Source organism: Nipponia nippon, unplaced genomic scaffold (assembly GCF_047370975.1).
Source record: "Nipponia nippon isolate SJK-2023a ecotype South Korea unplaced genomic scaffold, ASM4737097v1 scaffold_27, whole genome shotgun sequence".
NCBI lineage: Eukaryota > Metazoa > Chordata > Aves > Pelecaniformes > Threskiornithidae > Nipponia > Nipponia nippon.
The window spans coordinates 2,567,016-2,585,631 of NW_028262344.1; the positions used below are offsets into that span (position 1 = coordinate 2,567,016).

At 43.3% G+C, this 18,616-nt stretch overlaps 1 non-coding gene across 1 annotated transcript in view; it reads left to right on the forward strand.

The window, feature by feature from the left end:
* LOC104016049 (uncharacterized) overlaps positions 1-18,616 on the forward strand; it is a 161,455-nt gene that overhangs the window by 21,155 nt on the left and 121,684 nt on the right. The window contains exons 6-8 of the transcript XR_015705975.1: positions 423-559; positions 1,127-1,240; positions 18,213-18,368. This is a non-coding gene — a transcript (uncharacterized LOC104016049). The remainder of the gene's footprint in view (positions 1-422; positions 560-1,126; positions 1,241-18,212; positions 18,369-18,616) is intronic.

Here is an 18,616-nt window from a genome sequence, read left to right on the forward strand (position 1 = left end):
GCTGGAGCATGAAGTTAGTAATGCTGCTGAGGGCAGGGATTTCAGAGAGTTTGCAGGCAGGGAGAACCTTCTCATCTAACCTGTTCTGCTCGCTGATTCTTTCAATTTCAAGATTTCAGTGATTGCTTGAGTTTCAGATCTCCTAGAGAGACATTTAGTCTTGATTTAAAGATTTTGAGCAATCAAAAAATTTATCACATCTTTCAGTAGCTGTTCCGGAGACTAATTAGCTTCATTTAAAATATATGTATCCCATTCCTAGGTAAAATTAAACCCTCTGTATATTGTCTCATCATTCCAAAGAATTCTGCACATGTAATCAGTCATTACAAAAAAACCCTACAGCTTTCTTGTTGTCCCAGACACTCAGTTCAAAGGCCTCACAAAGCAGCCTGAATCTCATGTGCTACTGCTTTTTTTAGGCTTGTGATTGCTCGGCCTGCCCGAGATTTGAAGATGCTGTCTACCGATCTGCTGCTCTGTGTTGTTCCATTCAACAGTAAAACAACTGATGACCTGTGATGTGGGATGGAAGTTTTCTTACCAAGCAAGAAAACAGGTACTACAGACACCTTCATGCCAGAGTTATGAGAGATTGTGAAATGCCCTGCAAATAAAAAATTGTACAAGTTATTAAGACCCCCACGATAAATTGTCTGTGTTCTTATTTCTTAGAAGTGGTAGTTTGAATTTGGCTAAACATTAACATGAGGTTACTAAAAACAGTATTGTTAAGCTTTAACAACAAACATATCGGAGAGTGAAATGATCTCTCTGCAAGGACAAGGGCAAAAACTTGAGTTTCTGCAGAGCACTGCACAGAACAGACCTAACTATATGCAAACACGATGACTCCATTGAGTTTAGAGATTCTCTGCTGAACTTCTCAAAGTTCAAAGACTCCAGCACACTAAAATTTGGTTTTCTTGCAGCGAGAACTGAAGATGCTGTATTGATATGCATGAAAAGAAACAAAAAACCAAGCAAAAAATCCCCATGAACTTGCACTGTAAATCAGGTCCTGCCTGTATGTTATAAAGTCAGTTGAGGGAAGGAAAGTGGTGGTGTTTGTTTTGGGTTTTTTTTTTTTTTCCTCTCTCTCTTTCTTTCCCCTAACACTAATTAGGTTTGAAAGACTGCAGCTTGAGTCCAGATACCACATGCCGAGAAGAAAGGAACCCAAACAGCTGACGCAGAGTTCAGACTAAACTAACTGCAAGCTCCCCAGGGACATCACAAGGTAAACCTGATAGTCTCTGTCATTTACAATCATTATCAGGCAGCTGACTCTCTGTAATTTTACTAGGGAGCCAATTAACAGATCCCTGAAGCTCAAGAATGAGGTCTTGGTCCTTTTTCTATTTTAGACAGGAAAAGGAGGAAAGTAAGTCTTTGTTTCAAATAGAGACTCCAAAGCTTTTCTACCCAGAGGAGTGGTCAGATCTGGGCTTGCACTTTTCCTCTTGAGGAATAAGATAAAGCACTGAGCATAAGAGTCAAGCAACTGGCTTTAGTACCCAGCTCTGCAACAAGCTGGCTGTGTAACCCTGGGTGAGTTATTTAACTGTATCCTAGTGCTGCTTGCTGCACACAGGAAATATAACAACATACTTGTTAATTTAGATAATGATTGCTTTGGAGAAAGAACTGTCTCTTGTGGTTTGTTTGGCCTAACATAAATAGGTACCGATTTAGGATGGGACATTTAGGAACTCCACTCAAACAACATGAGTAAGAAGCAAGAAAAAAGCTTGGACCAAAACTCCAGATGGATACATATCTGCGCTTAGGGAAATTTGGAGTTTGGATTCAGGTCTGAGCCTTAATGTGTTGGACTCATCTTTTCTGGAACAAACTAATCATACATTTTCAATTCAGGACAGATTGCAAGTAGGAATCAGTGAACCGTGCTTAGAGCAAACAAAATACATAGGAAGCATGCTTTCCCTTTGCCAGCCCTTTGCAGACCTGAACTTGGGCCAAGGCAGTCAGCTGATCTCTTGGTAGGAGTTTTTTGGCCTAAAATCACCCACTGTATATACAAACTTAGATAAGAATTTGTGCACTGGATTCTGTTTACCCTTTGGCAGAACAAGGCTTCGATAATAGTGTCTCAGTCCATTCCCTAGCATGCATTATTTTAAACACACAAGACAGTTAAGAGGTGGAAGGAAGAGCTGGGGCAGGCTTCGCAGTCCTTTGCAGACTACAAAGGATACCTCATACTAAGATTCTGCAAGCTTTCTATATTGTCATCATCTGAACCTTTCTTTATTTTCAGCTGTAATTCAGGCTAAGCAGGGCACGGAGGAGCTAACATCCTTTTTCTTCCTTATTGTTCTGTTGCTTTTAAATAACTACACCTGCCTGGACCTCTGTGCTCTGATGTTAAGCAGGCCTTGTGCAATGTTAAGGCATTTTTCTTAAGAAAACTGCAAGAAACGCCAAAACCTGTTTACTCGTAACTTCCCTGAGTGGGTGAGAAACTCGGACTATCTTGCCAGCACACTCTTCTATCTGAAATCATCTGCTTTTCCTAGAAAATGGAGGCAAATGTTGAAAGCATTCCTTCATGATTGAGATCCAGGATGTATTAGTTCCAGCTTTAAGGCACCAAACATTGGATATACTACTGTGTTACTCCAGAGCTATGCTACTTGGTGTAAAACTGTTGCAACCCCTGGTGTGAGTATCTGTCTTCTTTCCATTAGAAAGAGAGGTTTGCAGCAAGTGCCTTTTTTTTAAAACATTCCTTCTCTCCAAGGTGTCTTAGGTGCAGGACTGCCAGTGATGACAGATGCCATGCTCCCCCATCCTGCATTCACAGTATCTCTGTGATGGGGGAATATGCCCCTCTCCAGTCGTACAGCTTTTCCAGTACAGCGTATTTCCAGTTGCTTAACCTGCAACTGCTAGAGCATGTAATTTACTGGGGTAAGGTAGAGTGGAGAGAGCTGACAAGGTGAAGAAGGGACCTCTTTCACTTTGCTTATGCCACCTTTTTGTTCAGCTGCCATATCTGAGCAAGCAGTTCTGCTTCTCATGAAAGAAGGAAGAGGGAGAGAAATCCTAAGAAAGGTAAAAGCATTAATAGGTCAAGGCCTCCTTTGCATAATTCTATTATCACCAGGAAGATTCTGCAATAATCATGTTAGGCATGTGCTCTGGAGCATCAAAGTGACTTGTCTTACCTTACTTTTTGATGTTAGACAGGTTTAAATGCTTTGTACAGATGAGGCACCTCAGACAGCTGATCAAGAAAGCCTGTGCTGTTCAAGCAAAGCAGAGGCCTGTTTTGCTTTTTTTTAATGTCAACAATGCCACATTCTTCCAGCAAGGAATAATCTCTGTTGTCACAAACTGTGAAAAGCAAAGATGTAGGAGAGAATCTGTGTGTGGGTGCATGCAAACATGCTTTCTTGAAGCTACCACCTTTGAATCTTCAGCAACAGTATCTTCTTGTGTATTGCTTGGGTTATATGTTCATACACCTATTGTAATTCAGCTCCTGCAATGAAAACCACAGGGTGGTACACAAGCTGTTACAGCATCTCTGCACTGTAGTTTGCTAATCTGCACCCATTCGAAGCTGTAAATGTCACCTTAGTGTGTGGGTGGCAATTAATATTAGTAAGTTTTACTTTTTAGCAGTGTTACCGGAGTCTCCGATTGAGTTCTGAAACTTTTTGTGTCAGATACAATCAGAAGTAGTCCCTGACCCTAGTGAGCTTAGGTGGTATATACAAAAAAGAGTTATAAGGGAAGCAGAGGAGTTGTAGTTTGCTCAAAAGCTTACATCAGATTGGTGGAAAAGAACCCAGACCTTCTGATTTCTAGGCTAGCAGCTTTCCTGCTAGGCCATTTTGCATTTCTGCTCTCAGATCTCGGGTCCTGCTGACATGATCATTCCCTTGCCAGGCTGTCTAAGGATTTAACAGTCTCTTCCAAAGGTGGCTCAAATAGTCTTCATGGAGCACTACCTGATGAATTGTTTTTCCATTTGTTGTAAAAACGCTGACCATCTTACAGAAGCAGACAAGTATCATGCTGTCAAACAGGAAAGTTACTTGAGATTACCCAGTAGGTCAGCTGTCTTGCAGTTGTGTGTCTTGTCTGTCTTGTCAGCTGGGCCACACCGTTGTTTCAGGCTGGTACATGACGAACGGAGCCAGAAACCTCTCCAAAGATGGAAGCAGGGATATGTAGATTCTGCAGAGACTCAAACATGCTACAGCACTTTATCCTAACATGTGCATCTACCTGGATCTGAACACGGATAAGGACATACACACAAACACAGGCCTCTAGAAAGAGCGCTTGCCCATAAGGAGATGGATATATACATCCAGGCCAGGGTTGTTTTCTCCCTCCTCCTCCTTCCTGTAGTCAGATACAATCCAGCAGAATGAGTAGTGAAGGGTGTCACCGCTGTGAGCTGGGCTGGGTTTTGCAGTACAGCGTGCTGCAGGTGGCGACTGACACATAGTCAATGAGATCTGAGGAGAATCCAGACTCTATAAATGTTAGATGAGGCAGGCTGGGCATTGACAAAAACAAGAGGTGGCTGCAAACACCAAGTGGCATTATTCTCTGAGCAGGGATGGTGAGAGGCCTAGGAACTTCCCATGGAGATTAACTACTTCACGGCAGGATGAGGAGCTGTCTCCTGATGCGAAGGGACATCCTGTTGTCCTGAGAACACTTGGCTTTTGAGAGCGTACACGCAGTTTCCGGTGAAGCACGTATCTTGTCTGAAAGATGATTTTACTCTGCTGAGATAAACTCCGGACACCTAATGGTTTAAATTAATGCCAGAACAGAAGGAGGTCTCTCTTAGTCATTAATTGGCAGTGGGTTCTCTAGCCTCTTCCTGCTGAAGGAAGAGCTCTTTGCTGCTTTCCCATCCATCTACTTCGGCTTACTCTCTTGACCTGCCACCAATGTACCATAAAGCCTTAGTCTTACTCCCGACTGTCTCTCTAGTGGCCAGTTATAAAGGGACTAGAGCTGTTTAACTGCTGATTGCTTCTCTGTTTGCAGCAGGAGGCCATGCAGAGTGAATTAGGTGAGCTAACTGTATTAAGCAATCTGGAAGTGCATCATTAATGCTTCTGACATTTTTTCTGTAGTACACATGTGCCAACTAATAAGCGTTAGTGACTGAAGTTTCTCTATTGCTCAGAAAACAGATGTAGCTAGAGCAGTGAAGGTATAGACGCAGCCCGCTGGGCTCTCTCTCTCCACAAGTTGAGATGCTTTTCCAAACTCCTCTATCCTGCATATGGGTGGGAGTTGCATGGGGATAACGATTAGAGTTGGCTGATGTTTCTAACTTCTGCTAAAGCTTTAATGGAGAACTTGGGGTTTTGGGGGTTGGCTTTTTTCTTTTTGTGACACAATGGGATTTTTGTTTCCAGCCAGAAGGAGGAGCCAGATCAGTCACTGTGACTTGGAATTTGGTTGTCTTGTAAGGTTTTCTGCTTAAAAAAAAAAAAAAAAAAAAAAGCAACCCCACTGAGATTCATTCTTTCCCCTTTGGGGCAAGGGGAAAGGAATATTAGTTTTTTGTGAGAGAAACGCATTTTTTTAAGTCCATCTTTTTTTTTTTCTTACAGAAGGTTTCCAGGGTTGAGGTTAAGGGTTTAGTTCTGTTTTCCTCTCATTTTTATTCTTGAATAAGCCTGTACCTTAAAGAAAGCTTTAAAGAAAAGAAGCACTGCTATGACTTGCTATTGTGACTGTAAAATATAATCTGAGTAACAGGCATTTCTTTCTCCCTTTCTCTCATCTTGGTCCTGTTAAATACTCTGCCAGCAACGGAGAAGCAAATGTACCCAGTTCCTTCACTTTTCTATGAGAGCAAGGACTGGTGCTTGCCAGCAATGAGCCTTTTGTTTCCACCAGTGTGACTGGCCTTATGTACTTGCTTATCCAGGCAACTACCAAAAAGAAGGAGAAGTCCTAAATGCCAGACTAATGCATCAATCATAATTCCTGAGCTGCCAGCAGTCATGTAACTGCTTAAAGACCTCAACAGCCCTCTGGCACTTAAAGAAAAAAATCATCTAATTAATCACAGGTGAAACAGCTTGGACCTGCTCCAAAAGCCCCTGAATTTACTGCCAAGCTTTGATGCTAATTTTCCTTCTAAGTAACCCCCTAAAGAAATTTACGATTAGGTAATTAAAGTGATGAATAAAGAGATACTTAGAAGAAGGAGGGAGAAGAAAAAGGGGGGGGGGGAAAATCAACCTTGAGTCAAAAGCCTTAAATCTCCTCCCCTCCTCAAAGAGAAATGTTAGTCATTTTTGCACATGCATTGTCTCTGAAAATTGATTCCCACAGGAGACTTGAGAAATATTCCTTAAATTAATGTTTGCATAACCAAATAAAACAGAAAAGAGGGAACTCCTAAACAGATTGTAATGTCAAGGTGGTTGAGGGGGGGAAAAAAGGACTTGTGGCTTCTCTCTGCGAATCACATACGTGCAACTTTTGTCAGAAACTGCCTCATGCCTTTTCCCCCTAGGTACCTGAGGTCCATTTTTGTAAAGGTAATTAGATACCTAGGAATGCCATCTAATTAAAAAATTTAGTGATATCTAATTAAGAACTTCGGAGCATCTGAACAACTTTTAAAAGTCTGACCATAAGTTCTTAATAGGTCACAAGTCTTGCATAGTACTTGTCAGTGTCCTCTCCCATTCTTTCTCTCTTTTTTTTCAGAGGAGATGGAACTAAGTAGCCTTTGATTTGCGTTTTTTCTTCAGGCAAATGTACCACACCAAACTCAGTGTAAGGAGCGTGAGTTTAAACATAGGAACACATGCTGCAAAATTTTGATGGTGCCTAGATTGTTTCCACAGAAAATGCAGTTGTAGCCCCAAAATAGAGAAAAAAATTAGGATCTAGTTTCAGTTCCAGGCTGCTTTTTTTTTTATTAAAAAAAAAAAAAAAAAAGAAACAATCCACAAAACAAGCATGTCACTTCCCAGGGGTTTGCTACTGTCTTTTTGGCACAGTCTTGGCTAATTCTTTTCTTGTGGCTAAAAGTGAGTCTTAGAATCCAGGAAACTTCCTTACTGGCCCATAAAATGAGAAGTTATGGGGGGAGGTTGTAAGGTTCGTTTGTGGTGGTGGGCATATTTTCCCTCCAGGACTACATCTCACTTTGCTTCCTCCATTTTGATCCCAGGCCTTGAAGTGGCAGAAAGCTGCCATGCGCTCACCTTTGCTCTGTTCTGGGAGTGTGCCCAAGACTCTGCTTCACACTACATGATACACCTGACCTTTCTCTGTTAATAAATGCTTGCTGACCCCATCACATGGCCCCCTTCTGCTCTGCCTGGCACTGAGGGAAGAGTTGCTGAATGATTTTTGAGGGGACCGGAGAGGATAAAAAATGAGAAAATGGCAGATTAGATCTGAGGTGACAGAGATGAGAAATAAAAGCCATTAGAGCCCATTTGCAATGTGCCCTCATTGAGTCAAGTTTCAAGGTGTTTTTCCAGATTATTAATAGCCTGACAGCAGTTTTTGTACAGGAATCTGATACGGGAAATAACACTCATGTATACATACTGCAGTGTAGAAGGGAAAGTAGAGTCCTCTCATTTATTTACTTGAAGAGATTTGAAATACAGCAAACCAGCCAGCTGGGTTACAGACAAAATAAACATTCTCCATTATAATCGTGGCATCTTCAGACACACATCTCTATAATAATGCAGTGGTATGAAAGGAGCTCTCATAAACCTCTGCAACCAGCCTTTGCTGTCTCCACAGTCCGGGCTGTGTTCAGAGTAGCTCTGCTGAAGCCATAGCTTGCTTTGGTGTGGAGCGCATTGCTCAAAGCCATTTCAGTCCTTGGTTAGCATCTCTGAACCTGGGTCCTGTGGGACGTTTTTGACACTTAAAATCTCCCAGGAATCTAATTTAGTCAACGTGGCAGACTTCTTTTAAAACTCGGTCATGCACCAATCCTAGACAGATCTTTCCTGTCTCATCCCCCACTTATCTGAATTATCTCGATGCTCTCAGTGTGATACCCAGTGAAATGAAAGCTAGAAAGAGAGGAAAGGAAGAACAAGAATAGTTGGGTGTGTGGGAAAGAAAGGTTAAAAAATTCCCAAAGTTATACTTTGTAGTTGCATGCTTGTAAAAAAGAAATACCAGGTGGGTAGTGCTTTGAACTTCACAGGGCTTTGTGGGACTGAGTTGTCAAATATGAGTAATTGTAGCTTTCTTCATAAACAAGGGGTGGCACAGAAAATTTGACTGATACAGTTCATAATGCCTACAGGCCAAACAGACATTCAGCCGAAAGAGAGCAGCTCTTCAAACATCATTAGATGGTGATGTCTGCTTGTCTGCATCTGTTGCTTTCTTTTAAACTTTAGTTTTTACTTCCTCATCTCATGTTGCAACCTCACTCTAACTTGTGAACATTACTGGGCAGAAGTAATCAAGTCGTGATCTATATTGTAGAACACATTGTAGAGGTAGCCAAGCTAATTACCAGTTAAACTGGACAACAGACACTAATTTTACCCATTTTTTTTTTCTGCTCCTTTCTGAACAGCCTCTAGCATGCAGCATTGTCTGGGATGATGTGCTACCATGCAAACAAGCAACACTCCCCACAGATAAAGAATTTCCTAGTGGTGGTTGCATAGCCTTATCCAAAACAAAAGGAGCCAGCCCCTTCCCTTATTTTCATGGTCTCACAATTTATAATTTAATTGTAATTGTAGTTTGCATGCTGGCAGTTTTAGTCGATTCTGGGTGCACTTATAAGCCTCTGCCTAGCAGAAGACAGAAATGAACTTAAAACACTTGGTTGCTTTCTAATGAAGTGATATCCCTGCCAGGAGGTCTTTTCCAGGAGACAGATGAGACAGCCTGAAAATCCCCTTCTGCATTAGGGTCAATTACCTCTCAGTGGATCCACGTCACCTAAGATGCAATTGAGCATGTGCGATTCCTGCTTAATTTGGTAAACCTTGTGGATGCACAAGTATTTCCAAATTATATATCGTTGTGGAAGAAAGCAATGCCCTGAAAAAGAGGCAAGGATGAGGACAACAGTCTCCCACCAGGTCTTGCTTTCACACCCTTACAAGTGCCGTATAACTTGTAGGAAGTGTTGAGAAGCGTTTGTAATTCCTTGTCCAGTACTTCTTGACTTCTTGGACTTGACGTGTACGCTGCGAGTTGCTTTGGGAGCCAACAGGTTCTATAGCATCTTACCTTCTCGATCCAAATACTGGTGTGAAGTAATTCAGATTCCCTACAACTGCACTTTCAGTTTCCAGTAGCGCTAACTCAGCACTTTACATTTTCCAGTGAGGTGAGTTAGGGATCAAGCACTTTGCTCTGTAGGTTTGCATTTGAATAAGCTTTTAAGACCTGGGATTTTGTCTCTGCAGAGAATTGACGCCACGTTGAATCAGTCCGAGGAGTTTTCTGTTAGGGGCTTAACCAATATTCTCCTTATCTTTGCATTTTGTATGGTGTCTTATGCCATTGGCCTCCCCCTTCTTGTCCTCGATGCTGCTGCTTATAAATTCAACTTGTCTGAGTTGTCACAGGACCCCCAGCATTGCTGCATCTGACCAGCTCGTACTGCTGACCATAAGCTGCTACCTACAACGTAAAGAATTTGAGTTTCTCATGATTTAATTAAAAGATGTCCTTCACCTTTTACTACAACTAGTTGGTTTTATTTTAAAAAAAAATACAATTTTCCCTCTGTGAAAAAAAATCCTTTCCTTTTAAAAATTATAAAAAGTGACTTTTTCAAATTTTAATTTTTTATGCAATTTTTCAGTAATGTTTTCCATTGACAGTATTCTCCAAACTGTAATTTCTTAATCAGCTTAAGACTGAGAAGGCGAATGATATTTCAGCCCTGTAAGACAAAAGGTAATACCAACTCCAGTGTTGAGATCTCTAGCTTGTAAACAACTATCCTTCAGGATGAAAGGTGCCCATATAACAATAAGGCATTATTACACTTCCTTTATTACTTTGTACACGCATAATTTACTGACTGCTAAAAAGCCCCTGGTGGAATGCCTCTTTGATGTCATCTGTCTTGCCTAAGTAGTGGTTGCTGCTTGCTTCTTTCCTACCCAACTAGTTGCGATGCTGCCTATGGCAATTTCAGTGGCTAAATTCCTTCCTCCAGTAAAATCTTAACTAGTTGAACTCAATCTTCAAACAGGTCCACGTCTCCCTCAATAAATATCAAAAGGGAAATCCAACTTAATATAAACAGGGAATAGCAAAATGGTGCTATTTATATGGTTCAATTTCCCTTCAGTTAAACCACTAATGGCACATAGAACTCTCATAATTAAAAGCTGCATCTGACGGAACAAAGTCATCTGTGGAAGCAAAGAAAGGGGAAGATGAAAGCGCCACCAATACAAAACAACAGTCCAGCTATAGGTCTGTACATGTCTTTTCTCTGTTCTGAGAAACAGCCAGAGCCTGAAACCTCTTTTGACAAGTAGCTCCTCTGATGACAGATGCTCCCTGCAGCCTCCACAGGCTGCAAACAGATGCATTGTTCTTGCTGTCAGCTCCCCATTGAAAGGTGATTCTGGTAAGCAGCAATTGGCCTGATTTGTTAGCATTAGTCAGCAAGTGCATGGATCAGATTTGCTACCAAGGAAAAGGAAAAGCAGGTCTGAGACTGAAAAATCAGTACTCATAATCAAGAGCTTGTCAGGGTGTAAGTCTTGTTCTTTGGGATGTGAGGGACATGTTGCTAGTCTTGACTTCAGCTCCTTCACACTTTAGAACAGGACTCTCTTTTTTGTCAGAGTGCTCTGGATAAACTGATCCCTCTTGAGGATCATCACCCAGACAGCCTGCAGACTTCATTGCTGTGGCAAGACTTGGTGACTCTAGCAAAACTCTGATGTGGAGAGGGAATGAATTACTGCAAAAAATTGACCCTTAAGCCAGAGTAGGACTACTGATCAGAATAGGGTGATGGGTGAGGAGGGGGAGGCTCTGGACTAGAATATTCATCATTTAGAAAGGAGACAGAAAAGCAGATGTCACAATGATGATGTTCCTGTTTCAGAAGGATTTCACAGTACTGAATGGCCAAACAATGAAGCAAGAGTGAAAATTCAATGCTAGTAAAGGCACTTGGTTTAAAAAAAGATCCCGAAAATATTTGCTCAAAAATGTCTCTTAATTCATTAATACGCTGAAGGAGAGAGATGTCAGTGCTACGTGGATAGTTCTGTGACGGCATCAGCTCTGTGAGAAACTTCTAGAGAAGAAATAGAGAGCATATTGCTCTTTATATCCATCGTGTACCTGTGTCTCAAATACTGCATGCATTTCTGGTCACTCCCATGAAACTCTTTCCCTGCTCCATTAGACGTACCATGGAGTAGCTTTGATTATTGTGGTCTCTCTTCAACTGTAGCTGGAACAAGAAAATGGAGAGCCTGCCTACTGCTTCTTGAACAGCAGTGGGCAGTAGGGAACAAATGCCTATCATTTTCCACCCAAGTTATCCTACCAACTTCAGTGCATCTGACTGAGGTCAGTTTGATACAGTAATGTTTGGCTCATGTGCTTGATTCAAACTTCTGCTTGGAAAATTCTAAATAACTAGGTAATTTATGACTCTTCTTCTCCCCAGCTTTCCTCAGGCAGCTACAGACCCTAAAGAAATGATAGGTTCTCCCTGTCCTGGGCAGCAAGTAGGCAGAAACCCCACTAATACGGCGCTAGCTATAGATTCAAGCTCGTCTATACTTTGCTTTTTACAGAGCACCAGAATTGTTCACGGTGCAGAAGTGTAGAGCAGATATGAGCCACAGAAATGGAGCAAATGATTAACACCAAGCATGCAGGCTGGAGCTGCAATTGCACCTGATTTTTATTTTCTTTTTTTTTTTTTTTCCAGTACATCTCGGCACTTTTTCCCCAGCCCTTCCCTTTCTCTCTCCCCCAACGCAGCTAGAAGTAGTCCATTAGTGTGAATGATGCGTGTCACTGCATGCTGATCTAGGACAGGGCTCAGGCTGCTTTTCAGAGCAAGTGCCTAGAAGCATTATTATGCACCAGCCAAGATTCTCAGTGGTAAGTTAAAATGGATTTTGATTTTAAAGGTACATCTTAAAAGCACCTGGTTTTCTAAAAATGTAAAAGCTACTCAGTTCTCACTATCTGCAAATCAGAAGCTCTCAAATTAGGTACGTAAAAATAGAAGCATCCCATAGTATTCATCTCTTCTGGAAATATTGTTAACCCAGCCTGAGTTCCTTCTAGTCTGCAATTTGTGCTCGCTGCTCACTGTGTGGAGTGCCCAAGTGTAAATGACTCCCGATGGGAGAACCAGGCCCCTAGGACTCGAGCAGGTTGTGTTCACATTACTCTCTGCCTGTGAACTTCAGTCACAACCTGCACCATGTCACCGCTGGGAGGTGGTGCATTCCGCAGCCCCTTTCTGCCAAGCACCGTAGCCTTGACTAGAACTGCTCATGTCTTGCAGTTCTTGGTCTGAAGACCCAGGGCTGCTACTGCACGTTAATCTGAACTCAGTTCCGCTCTCTGTGAGTGACTGCGTTCCCAACCGTCCTCCATGTATCTCTGCCCCTGGGCAGTCCTGTTTAAGTTCTCGCATATCCCTGACCGATTCTGCACTGCCATGTCTCTGGTCTTGACCAGTTCCCTTAACCCAGCTCTGCTCTGAGGCTTTTAGATGGCTCAGCAAATGTCAGTGCTACGAGATACTCGAGCTGCTTTAGTTGCTTGATTCTTCTCCCGACCGTCACTTTCATTGCAGAGTTCTTTGCAGAGAGGCTCTTAACCGTGTAGACTCGTCAGCTGGTCCATATATGACAAAACTGGAAACATTATGGATGCTTTTTGCCTGAGAATTCACTCATTAAAGTCATCTCTCTAAAGCTTGTACCGGTTGTTGTGGGGGAAAGAAAATTTATTTGTCTGGGATAAAAGCCTTAGAAATACTAACCTGAGCAGAGTTAGGGCTGCTCAGGATCTTTCAGCATCTGTCCCTTCTCCTTTTTATTAATGCAATTCAACAAGTTAAGCCTGAGCAACTGTGTCTGACCCCATGGCTAGAGTAACATCTGTGACTGTACTCTGTCATTTGCAAAATGGAACGGCTCTAATCTCTTGAGCACACTGCTCTGCAGTGACATTTCCAGGACATCCGCACTCCAAAAGGCATGCAGTAGCCTTGGATTAGAGTTTAAAATAGAAACATGTTTGCCTTTGTGTACAGCATGGGATTGCTAAGGAGAAATAGCGATGGGAGCATGCAGTTGGATTGCGTGACCTACAGTAGTTGTATGGTTCAGAGGCTTTCATGCCGTGGGACCTGGTCTGCTTTTCACATTACAGTGATACTCTCAGCAATTTATTCAGCTTAGTCAGGGAAAGCTGTTACCTGCTCCTCCTAAGAAACTATTCACCTCAGTAGAGACAGCGCTAATTAACACGGGTCTAAATTAGAGCAGAACTGAGGCCAATGCTTTAAAAAAACTGGATGAAGTAAGGTGCTTCCAATAGAACGTAAAATCAGGAGAATGCTGCGTGGTTCTCGCCGAGCAGCCTGTGACGTCGTAGGAAACGTGCTGTCATTTCCCTTGCTGCAGCCTCCAACCTGCCGAACGCGTCTGCACCAAGCAGTGGGGGGCAACGGAGGGAAGTGGGTCTGTTTTGGAAGCAGTGTGCTGTGCTAGTGTCCCGCCGTGCCGTGTCTCGACTTCCGAGCCTTGCCTTTAAGCTGATGTGACAATACACCTCCTGGCTGTTTTGCAGGCTCAGCTGGTAGCTGCTCAGGTCCTTTCTACCCTTCTCTGTAATGCAAAGTAAAAATCATTTAACTTGTGTTTCTAAAGGTGCTTTTCATAACTGTAAGCCTGTTAACTCTGGTTTCCTAACAAACAACAGCTGAAATTCTTTTGTTTGTTTGTTTTAGGTATGATATTTTTTAAACACTCACAGCAAGCTGTTGTTGTTCATCTGTATGTTGGTAAATAGTAGCTGCTGCCTTTCACCTTGGGAGAGGCAGAATTTGAGCAAACAGCAAACTGCCTGGGTAGAGCAGGCACAGAACTCCAGAGCGCAGGAGAGTGGATAGAGGGCATCTGTCCAAAAGGCAGCTTGCTTCCTAAAGCCCGCCGATTTTCACCCTGCGCTGGGTGCATAAGCATCAGTTTGTGCCTCTGGAAACCTCCTTCGGAGCCGCTCCTTCTATAACTGTGATTTCGAGGTAGGGACTCTGGAGGTCTCTGTCTGGCACAGGGAAGCGGGACCTGTGGGAGATGGGTGCACAGCAGGCTTCTTCCTCTGTCCTTCCTCCTGCCCTTCTACCTCTCCCTTCTTCCAGCAGCCCAGTGCAACTCACTGGAGCCTGCTGGTGCCCAGCACGGCCTTGTGTACTCTCTCATTCTGTTCTGCAGTGGCAGTTTTCTGCTGGTTTGTAGAGAGCATCCAACTGATTTATTGCTCCCAACGTCTCTTAGTTTGTAATAAAGTTTTCAGCAGCTCTGTCGAGCCCGCTCCCCGCCCCCGCGCACGCACACATCCCCGCGCTTGCTTTGTTCTTCTCACACATAATGTCAACTCATAAACCTTTCATCAAGTCAACCAGGTGGAAAAAACCCATTACTGAAAGAAGTGTTCATTCAGGTTCGGGGGGGGGGGGGAAATGGAGAGGAAGGCGGAGGAGAAAGTTCCCCAATGGAAAAAAAAAAAAAAAAAGGGGAAAAAAAAGGAAAAAAAGCTGTGTGTGCTCTTAGCTGAAAAGCCGGCTTTGCTGCGCGCCCCAGGTGCCAGGCCCTGGAGGAGCCTGGCAGATCTGTCATCCCGGTGACAGGAGATGGAAAGCGCTGCGTACATATTCAAAGAGGCAGCGATTTGGGCCTAATACCCACTGATGAAAGGGAGCTTCAACACAGCCGGCCTCTGCCAGCTTGAACAAAACCACTTGTGCTTTTGTATGGCAGGGAGGACCCCCCCCGCCAACACGCACACACGCACTGGTGGTGGAGGCTTCCCTCCTGCTCCCCCCCACCCCGAATCGATGTGTATAAGCCATATTGGCTGCGGCTCATGTGCTGAAAGACGCTGCTGGCCACACAATGGAGGAGCTGACAGGGGTGTGTCGGCAGGAGACATGCTGTGTGGAGAAGGCGCTGAAAAATGGAAGTGAGGAGGCATGTGTGAAGTGCAGAGATCAGGGAGCAGCCCGGGATCTCATTACGGCAGCGTACAACCGAGGCGGCCCTGGGGATGGTGCGCTCAGAGCCTGGGTGGCTGCGGCAGCGATGCCCCAGCAGAAAGCTGTTCCTGCTCTCAGGGAGACCCCGGCACCTTGCTGGACGGGCGCACGTGCTACCGCATCCCTGGAGCAGGAGCAAGGAATGTCTCCCGAGCAGAGGCACGACAGCGGGACTCGGGGGATCTGGGCAGAGCAACCCTGGGCCAAGTGCCTTTACTTCTGTGCCTCAGCCTCCAGGTAGCACAGATGATAATATTGCTGTCTCCCACTCAGTCTCAACTACTCAGCATGCAAACTCTTTGTGGAAGGCACTGTTGCTTGCATAGTTCATTGATCCCCACAGCCAGTAAAATGTTATTAATTTTGGATGGAATTTCAAAAAGGGCTGTAGATGGAGTTCACTGAAAAATGAAATCTCCTTTACCCCGGCACCTTTGTGTTTCAGGCACACACTTTTGGGTTTGATGGATTTCTCTTTACACACAGACTTTGAGAAAGTTCTGCACAAAATTTTATTTAAATAAGTTTTCAAGCAACCTAGTCCAGAGTTACTGCTCTGGAGAAGGGACACAGGGGCGCTAGGGGATGGAGAAAGGATGGGAAGCAACAAAGGAGTACAGGCGGTGACATCTGTCACTAGTATTTTAGAAGTTAAAAATTCAGCATAATCTACTGCCACCCTGTCCGCTGTACTGAGTTCCAACAGTAACAGAATTGTCATGATTTCTACATGAATTAATTCAAATCTCTTTTTGCATGATATGGCGTAAGAAAGGGGCCATCTGGTTTATGTTCTAGGTGTCAGAACCACTCATACCAGCACACTTTCATAGTGCAAGATGTAAGTTGACTGCACATATTAATGTCTCCTTACCCTCTGCCTCCCTGAGACCTGATGCTGTTGTCCCATTATGGTGCTGCCATTTATACTGTCAATAGCAATAATAATAATAACGCAATGTTTGGCATGCACATAGTACCCCCGGTTACAACTGTGTCTGAGTGTTACTTACCCTTACAAACATTTGTACTGGTTGCTTCACATGAATGAGGCTTAGGGACATTACGTAGGATCGTGCTGTGACTAAGTTAGGAGTGGCCGAGTGCACAGTAAAAGATTGTCCAGCTCCCACAGAATTAGTATCTAATTAGTGACCTGGTTCATATACAGAGGTTATTGGCTTCCCCCAGACTGAAGAAATAATCATTAGCCGTGGAGTTGGGAAAAAGAATCAAGGTATGTGGAAGCCTGCCCATTCCATTGGAGAATGACAGCTGGCAGGCAGGTGTCTTCTCATTATGGTAAATATTTAAATACTGGCTATCAGACTTAGGAGCCTGTGATAATAACTTAGATAACAGTAAAAATATCATTAGGATATCTGTAGGCGATAACATCATACAGATTTACACTGCGGGATTTTCAGAGACGTAAGCAAACCTGTATGTATTAATCCTCAAAACACCCTAAACCAGTGCAGTACTTGCAATTCCTGAGTAACTGCAGGTGGAAAAAAAAAGGATCAAGAAAATGGGTCCGACTTTTTGGGCTGGAAACAAGTGCGCCAGATTTCGATTAATTATTATAGCAATATATTTTTTTTTGTTTGCGTTACAGCTTGGTGACAAACTGGTTCACTGTGATTTTTCCAGCAGTTAGTTGAATATTCAAAATCCAACTAGAATTGCTTTGCTAAGACTACTCACCAAAGCCATAATTTCTGTTCCCTTTGCTAGATGAAAGAGGCTCAGAAGAGTGGGGAAGAAGTCCTGAAGCAGAAAAGCCTCGTCTACTACAGATTAGCTCTGTTTATATTGCAAAGGCTCTGGCTCAAGCGAGGGTTTTTTTGCTTAGAAATATTGCCTTAGCATGAATTTGTCTTGAAATGAACTTTGCGGTAAATAGAATTTAAGCATGAGCTTAAATTTAAGGTCTTATTTAAGTGCTTTTCTACTTCACTTGCCAGCTAAGGATCTGGCCTAGGCTTTGAACATCTTTAGGGAGAAGAAACAGATTAATGAGATTAGAACATTTTAAATCACTTTTGTACTTCCCTGGGCGATCTTTATAATACCTTGTCTCTATAGACTCTATAAAGTGTATTGGCTGGATGCTAATAGACGGGGATGATGAAAATAAGGCTTGCTTGTGCATCTTTTCAGATTTGGGGAACATATTCAATGGCCTATGGGTATGTTCAGTTTCAGACGTCAATGTGCATTTAATCTCTTTGTCTGCTTTATGAAATCCAGCATTTGAGTGCTTAACACTCAACCTTATGGGCCTAATTTCCTTGCTGAGGTTTGCACCAGGTATTTTACAATCAGGTCAGCAAAATGAAAAATGTGGTCATGGGAGATGGTAAGGGGTGACCTGGGAACAGACAGGCCTTCACCCAGAACATGAAAACTGCAGCAGAATCTGGACAGGTACCTTTTGGCAACCCCTCTTAGCGTGTCCACACTCACCCCTACAATTTCATAGGCAAATGGCAAATCTATGATATTAAGCTTTGCAATTTTTTCTTCCTAATTCAGAAATAAGCCATTTCTTCAGTAGTGCAGTCAGGGAATCAGTGGCCTGGTGAGTTCATATTTCACCCTGTGACACTCGGTGGTTTCCATTTACTCGATGATGCAATGTAAAGCGACCCCCTTTGAGAGCAGTAGAGCGGATTGTGGATTGTCGGCCTTAGGGGGTGAAGAGGCTTGTCAAAGGGAAATTGAGCAATTGCAACGGACTGGAGTTTCCTGCAGCTGAAGTTCTTCAGCGAACAAAGTTAATCTGTTCCTCAAAGGCTTTATTTGGAGGAAAGTAGCAAGAAGCCCAAATCCCACAAAATATCAAAAGCCCTAGGATTTTTGTGTCCAGAGATTTTCATCAAGGCAGGTTTCCCTGAGAGTTTAATTGCATGTTCATCTCTTGCAGCCCCTGGCAGTTCACGCTCTGAAAAGCCACATGGGAAGAAGTGAGAGAAAAGTTTGGAATATTCTCAATTCTGCTGCTGGTTACTGCTCATCACCATCAGCTGGTCTCCCTCAGCCAGGAGGAGAGAGGCAACGATATGGAGAGCTGGAAGTACGTGTACGTATATGGGATGCCAAGAGGGGAGGGCAAAAGCACCAAAACAAAGCAAGCCTTGTTTAGAACACTCATATGCATAGAGTGGAGCATATACTTAATGGAGTGTCGTCCAAAACGCAGCCAGAGTAAATGACTATCGTAGAGAGCTTACACCTTGTAAGCAGGTCTTGCATGGAGCCAGGACAAACGCAGCAGGAAATGTAAACCCTAGTTACAGCTCAGTTCCCTGCACTGAAATAGTGATTATA